This window comes from Malus domestica, chromosome 13 (genome assembly GCF_042453785.1).
Source record: "Malus domestica chromosome 13, GDT2T_hap1".
Taxonomy (NCBI): Eukaryota; Viridiplantae; Streptophyta; class Magnoliopsida; order Rosales; family Rosaceae; genus Malus; species Malus domestica.
The window spans coordinates 18,022,686-18,030,569 of NC_091673.1; the positions used below are offsets into that span (position 1 = coordinate 18,022,686).

The 7,884-nt window shown below is 37.7% G+C and overlaps 1 long non-coding RNA gene across 1 annotated transcript; it reads left to right on the forward strand.

Moving 5' to 3' along the window:
• The first annotated feature begins 2,864 nt into the window (after nucleotides 1-2,864).
• Nucleotides 2,865-3,908, forward strand: LOC139190300 (uncharacterized). Its single transcript, XR_011574417.1, has 3 exons — nucleotides 2,865-2,955; nucleotides 3,044-3,145; nucleotides 3,595-3,908. It is a non-coding gene; the product is annotated as an uncharacterized lncRNA (long non-coding RNA).
• The last annotated feature ends 3,976 nt before the right edge of the window (nucleotides 3,909-7,884 follow it).

Consider the following 7,884-nt stretch of genomic DNA (forward strand, 5'->3'; position numbering starts at 1 on the left):
AATACTAGGTTAGAGCTCCGCTAGAGAAAGTGGAGGGGAAGAGAAGACATCGCTCTTCGTCGGTATGCATCCGATATGCCATGGTGGACTAAAAAAGGTTAAGGTGTTCAATTGGGTCTTCCCTTCCAGTATAGAGTTGTAAACCAAGCTTTTGTTTTGTCTTTGCTTGAATGGGGTGTCGAGAATCCTCATTGTGAGAAGGTCAGGCCTGGGTTGGTTCCAGTTAGGTTTCTCGGCTTGACGTTCGGCCTTCAACTTGTTTACTTCCTCAAGGAGCCGTAGGACGAGGGGGTCCTGAGTGGAGTCATGTACCACTGGAATTTTCTTTTGTAAGTCTCTATCGCCTCTTGGAAGTAGGAAAATGTGAGCAAGGGAGTGTGATTTTTCCTTGGACCTGCCGTACTGACTTCAAGGGTGAGTCTATCGGAATACCTCAGAGTCCCTTGTACCTTCATGTTCCTTTAAGACATATCGTTCCTTCCTTAGATTGGCAGCTGGCTTGGGTCATGGGAGGGGACCGAGTCTTTCAGAAACCCTTGGGTTATTGATCTTCGAGCATATGTGGAGGGGATTCTCTTGACGTTGCTTTAGGAAGTCTCGGCAGTCACGATAAACGGCTTTTGATCATTCTAACCCTTCTGCAAGGAGGTGTCTTCCTCCACTTATCTTGCTTTGGGTTGAAGCAGCTGGGTTGAGAGAAGTCTCACGTTGATCAATGTTTTGATGATTAGCTTGCTCCTCATCAAGGATACCCATGTCGAAGGAAGGTGACCCTCCGTGTTGGGGGGCACCTAGATGATGGTTGATATCCACAGGGGCAACGAGCTCGCATGTTTGAGTACACCTAGTTTCGTGGAGCGTCTCAAAGAGCTTCTCATACTGCTCCTGGATGACTTCATTCTTCATTGCTATTTTGTTGTTCTGAGCTTCTAACTCATCGACTTTAACTTGAAGAGCAACCATTTTTCCTTCATTCTTTCGTTGCTTCGCACTAGGTGCAAGAAGGGTGTCATTCTGTGTGTTGTGGTTTCCTTCCCTCCCCATGTTGGAGATGGATGCCTGGTCAAAAGAGAGTGTACGAATGGTGGAAACCAGCTTGACAAAGCTGAAGAGAGTGGGAATAAGTGTCGTTTCCCACAGATGACGCTAAATGTTGATGCACAAAATCAGCGAGGACTTCGGTACAACAGAAAGTGTTAAGTTTGTGACCTTCGCTAGATTGCTCCGGTCACTAGTGTGGATAAGTAAGTAAATGGATAGAGACAGGGAAGCAAACACAAGATGTACATGGTTCACCCAGATTGACTACGTCCACGGAGTAGAGGAGTTCTCATTAATTGTGAAGGGTTTACACAAGTACATAGGTTCAAGCTCTCATTTAGTGAGTACTAGTGAATGATTTTGTACAAATGACATTAGGAAATATTGTGAGAGAATGATATCTATTTATAGAAGAGAGTTTCTAGTTTCATTCTGATGTTGACACGTGTCGTGTTATGATTGGCTTCTGATGTTGACACGTGTCACGCTATGATTGGCTTCTGATGTCGACACGTGTCGTGCTGTGATTGGTCTCCTGGTTTGAGGGAAACTCTTCTGGGTCCTTGACGGTATAACGTTGACCGGTGCTTAGTAGTTTCGGGATTGGTCAAGTATGGTACAAACGTAGAGTATTATTTCCTTGTATTAGATAAGATTGGGTTGTAATAACTGTTTTGAGATGTCAGAAATACATCTTTCTTCTCCTCTAAACTTCTCTGTGCTCTTCATTTCTGAAATTCCTTCATCAAGGTTAAACGTATATTACGATTTCTGCAAGGGACTCTAATTTTATGGTCTTACATATACATTAGGAACTTCCATGGCATTGTCTGCATTCATTGACTCGGACTGGGCTGCCAATCTCAACACTAAACGGTCTATCATAGGATATGTTGTTTATTTGGGGGACAATCCTATTCTTGGTAATCAAAGAAGCAAGCTTCTATTTCAAGGAGTTCTACCAAGGCAGAGTATAGGGCTTTTGCACATACAACTGCTGATATAGCATGGATCGGGTTGATTTTTCGCAATGTCCATCATTTCATGTCTTCACCTCCCTTAATTCATTGTGATAATCAATCTGTAATAGCACTTAGCTTGAATCCAGTTCAGCATTGCTAGATCAAACATTTGGAAACTGACTTCCATTTTGTTCGAGAGAGGGTACAAAAGGGAGACTTAGTGATTCACTATGTTTCAACAAAAGACCAGGTTGTTGATGTTCTCACAAGAGGTCTTCATGATCCTGATTTTCTTCACCATTGTTTCAATCTTAAGCTGGCCTATCCCAGCTAAGATTGAGGGGGAGTATTGGTTATATATGCCAGGTGTATTGAATATATGCTAGGTCATTAAAACTGCCACATCAGCAGTAGCTTAGGATATAAGCCATTGTATGTTGAACCGACTATATAGAGTATTATTTCCTTGTACTAGATAAGATTAGGGTTGGAAAAAAAATCCCAAAAATCCCAAACCAAACCGAAAAAATCCCGATCCCAAACCAAAATTCCCGAAATTTGCGGTATGTAATCCGGAACCAAACTGACATTTTCGGTACGGGATTCGGTTTTACATTTCAATTTTTTTGGTATTCCCATACTGAACCGAAAATAAATATTATATATATATTTTTTAATTATAAGAGAATTATTTCAACCATTCATTGTTTTGGATTTAATCTATGCCGTTCATATGTTTTTAGGTCAGAATCCCATTTCACGGTTCACTTTCATTCCATTGTTGCTTCAATCTCATCTCTTATATCTCTCTCTCTCTCTCTCTCTCTCTCTCTCTCTCTCTCTCTCTCTCTCTCTCTCTCTCTCTCACAATCTCTCTCTTTGGGGCGATTTTCTCTCACAGACATAACTCTCGATCCAGCACCGAGTTCGAGTCTCTATCACCCCAAATTAGGTAATTAATTTAATTTAGTGTTTTGAAATCTAATTTCTGTCTTTCTTTTGAAATTTAATTTAGGGTTTGGAATTAATTTTGTTTGCAGAGTTCACTACTTCACTTCTTCCTCGGCCTTTCCTTCCACAACCCACGGTCCACCTTAGGCATCCTCTTCCTTCTTCTCCTTCTTCTTCTTCCTCCACCTCAGGTAAAAAAGTTCGTAACTTTCGTGTTTCTTACTCGTAAATTTAAGACTGTTTGGATGTATATGTCATTCTGTTTGAATTAATGTTTGGGATTTAAGACTGTTTGGTTGAACTTTGAACTCGTGGGTAATCGGGATTTTGGCTGGATGAAGATCAATGATGTTGTAGCGTTTGGAAATTAATGTTGTTGTCAGGCGTGGATGCTAATAATGTAGCTGTAGTGGTATTGAGTAAAGTTTCGAATGCCTATTATGTTTCTGATGGACATCAACTTGCAATGCAGCACTTTTAAAACCAAATTTTGTTTCTGTGATGTATAATGGTTAAGTTAAAACGTGTGGTTGCTATGAAAATTCATATGTCAATGGAATCAATAAGCATTTATGAGTTATAGTTCTTGTATTCATTTTATAGACAGCTTTTTTCATAATAAAGTTACTTTATTTATTAGGTCAATGCCATCTTTATTGCAATCAATTAGTATTGTAACATCTTGCTTCTGATAAATATTTGGGGAAGAGTAAAAGTACCAACATCAAGGGAGCAACCACAAACATCAACAAAATCAAGGGGCCGAAGAGGCCAACAATCTTTATAAACTTTAAGCTTTGCTTTTTTATTTTTGGTTTGTAACTTAATTATTGAAACTTTGGCTCGTAACTAATTTTTCTTTTTATTTTGGGTTTGTTACTTTATTTATTTTAAAACCTTGGCTTGTAACTATTATTTTTGCTTTTGGATTTGGTACTTAATTCATTTTTATTGCATGCATGTGTAGTAGAAATTGAATAGGCAGATGTTATTGTGCACAGATGGGTAGTGGGCAGATTGGTTATATACTATGAAACTATGTCAAATTTGTGCACATATTAGTAGAAACAAGCCTTGCCATTTGATTGGCAGATTAGTAGAAACAAATTGGCAGATTGGACCCAAAAGCATAATATGTCAAATTGTAGTCCAAAAACCCAAAAGCCCAAAACCATTTCGGGATTCCTGATTTGTCCCGAAATCCCAAAACTATTTCGGGATTCCCAAAAATTGGAATTCCCGAAAATTTAGTTTGAGATTGGTATTGAAATTGGGATTCCTGAATATTTTGGTTTGGGAATCGGAACAAGAGTTTCGGTATGGGATCCCATACCGAACCACCCCTAGATAAAATTGGGTTGTAGTAACTGTTTTGAGATATCAGAAATGCATCTTTCTTCTCCTCTAAACTTCTCTGTTTTCTTCAATTCTTCAATTCCTTCGTGAAGGTTAAGAAGTAATAATGACAAAATTCCCGACAATGCCAGAAAGGTGAAATAGCTTAACGTTCGTCCTATAATCGTCCTTTTACTTGACAGCAATGCTTCAAAGTAACAAAAAAAAGGAAAACACTGGAATCTAAAATAATAATTTTACACCAAAATATATATATATTCAACATTGTTTATTAAGTTTTGATATTCCTTTGCTTATTTATTATGTGATAATAGATACTTATGGCAGTAGAAAACATATTCGGGGTGTACACAAATGCCCCAAACCAAAATTTAGTCAATTTACCATCAAAACTCATATTTTAGTGATAACGTATCATCTCGTTAGTTTTATTTACAAATTTAGTCAAAACGTATAATTTGTAATGCATGTGAACTAATTTTTAAGAATAGTTTTTCCACTTAGAGACCCATTCTAAAGCTCGTGGGACATATTTTCTTCTTACTTGAAGACAAGATGTAATCAACGAAATTCTTGCCGCAAGTCGTGTATAAGGATTTAGAGTGGTGAACATAGGCATGGAAGTTTTTCCGTGCACAAACGTGGTCTGGTGAAACTTTTAACAAGCCTTAATAGAGAGGTGGTACGTCCACCTTAAAAGTGAAGTCTGGTGGTAAATTTGCAAGAATTCTAATTTAAGTTGCGTTTGGGGAGGTTTTGAAGCATATCTGTTTTGCCATTTTGTTATGACTGGAGAAAGTTATATTGTTGATGTTCTTGATTAACCCCCTTTCGAGTTTTTTATTTATTTACTTATTTTTAACTTCGACAGTACTAAGGGAATAAAACGAATATCAAAGAAAAACGCTTTTCTAGAGCAACAAAAAAGGATTTCTGTGTATGTGTGAAGAAAATGATATATTTCAAGAAAAAGTTTATTATATTCTGAGCCGGTACTTGCAAACAAGGGTATCAAAATACAAAATAAAATTTACAGATGTTGCAATATAGTGTTGTAAGAGACGGAGGATCCACAGAAACCAAGACATCCGACGCACCAAAGTCATGTGAAAGATGAAAACTATCAAAGCTGCCGCGGATAGGAAACACAAATGCTTCTATCTGGTCAATATATATAAGGACATTGCAACTCTAAATTAATTACCTCATGATCCCAAAAGCATCGAAATGAAAAAAAAATTACCCTAAAAGCATCAAAAGGTTTGCTAATTTCCAAGCCTATATCCTAAATGCTAATGCTAGCATTAAAAATTAAAAACGTTGCCAAACGAATTTACTGCTTGGAAATCGATCAAGTAATTTGGCTAGTAAGTAGTTGTTTTGAGATTAATTTGCTAATGTGGATAAGAACATGAGAAATTGATATTTGAGTGTGTTCTTGACAATAATTGATCATCGTTTTAATGTGCACGAGTGCGGCAGGGAAAGGATGGACCAAAATGCATTTTAACGAGTAGGTTGCGATATACATTGAACAAGCTTAATACTGTGAGCAAGATGATGGTCCAGACTCCATATTGATTGAAAGCGTGGGACTCACCTTTTAAGGACATGCCCTTCAAAAATTCATTACTTAATTGATCAACCTTTACTTTTGATCCCCCCCAAAATATAAAGTAAATAATAATTAAATAGAAACCTTGCTTTGCTAATACCTATTGCCGCATTCAACATGTCAATAATTCAGAACGATAATACTTGTGTTAAAATTATCCTAACTCCATAATTCTCTTATATTTATATTATTTTTAATTTTATTTAGATTTAAATTCAGATTATGAAAAAGTCCATCTTGTATTCGATTTCAAATGCTTATCAATGAAGGGTCATCTTTTTCTTACTAATTATCAGTGTTTTAAAAGACTCGCCTCAGGGCTCGCTTAGGTGGCCTTAGAGGGGGCGGGGCTGCACCATTTTCACCTCTGTTTTAAGGGAGTCGGCAAAATACATGCCTAGGCTTCTTGGGGCGTGCTTGAGATGTGCTTGAGGCATCAATTGGGCATCCCCTTTTCTTTTTTAAGTTTGAAAAATCTGGAAATTTTTGAGAGTTGCGGAGCTGTTTTGAGTTGCACACCACGAACACCAGCGAAGGAGATGAAGAAGATGAAGAAGACGGCCAGGTTTTTTGGGTTGAGTTGGTGTTTTTATTATTTTTTAATGCTTAAATTGACCCCACTTTACCACATTTATTACGCCCATTATCTTCATTTTTTAAACTAATCCCACTTTAAAGACATTTATTACTGCACTCTCTTTTTTCTCTTCATTTTTTATTTCTAATATTTATTTTCTCATATACTAGATATATATTAGATAAGCATTGTTTTGTTTTTGTTTTTATTATTTTCCTGAATATTGTCATGATTGGCTGTAGTAAAGAAAACATTTTTTTATTTGGATTATTAATTTCTTAATGTTATATTATTCTTTTTTTTTTAAAATTTCGTTATATTCTTTTCCTTATTTCTCTTTTTTTTTTTTAAGACTACCTATCCCACGCAAATATTATCCAAAACTCTCATATAAATAGGCACTTAAGTAGATGTTTGAAAATGATTAATTTGATTGCTTGATTAAACTTGGTTATGTGAGTTAAACTTGTTTGTGACTATTATATTTTTATATGTATAAAATATGTATTAAAAAAATTAGGACTTGTGTAACATCCCACATCGCCCAAGGGAGTGGATCCTTTAAGCCTTATATGTACATTCCCACCTTCATTTAGCACGAGACCTTTTGGGAGCTCATTGGCTTCGGATTCCGTAGGAACTCCGAAGTTAAGCGAGTTCGCGCGAGAGCAATCTCAGGATGGGTGACCCACTAGGAAGTTTTCATGTGAGTTCCCATCAACAAAACCGTGAGGGTGTGGTTGCGGCTCAAAGCGGATAATATCGTGCTACGACGAAGTTGAGCCCGGGATGTGGTGGGGACCCGGGCCGGGATGTGACAATTTGATATCAGAGCTAATCCATGGCTTGGAGTATGCTGACGAGGACGTCGAGCCCTTAAGGGGAATGGATTGTAACATCCCACATCGCCCAGAGGAGTGGATCCTCTAAGCCTTATATGCACATTCCCACCTCCATTTAGCATGAGGCCTTTTGAGAGCTCACTTGGTTCGGGTTCCATTGGAACTCAGCAGTTAAGCGAGTTCGCGCGAGATCAATCCCATGATGGGTGACCCACTAGGAAGTTATCTTGTGAGTTCCCATAAACAAAACTGTGAGGGCGTGGTTGGGGCCCAAAATGGATAATATCGTGCTATGGCGGAGTCGAGCCCGGGATGTGGTGGGGGCCCGAGCCGGGATGTGACATCTTATCTGCAATTTTCAGTCAAACAATAATAATCACATCAAGATTAAATTGCACCTCACTTGGTCAGTCGGGTTCCAGTTTTGGAATTTGGAGTTATACAGCAAGCTTTGCCTGGTCAAGAAAAAGAAAATTTATTTCTCTAAACAAACTACATATTGAATACAATGAAACTATAGGGAAGAAAAAAAAAATGAAG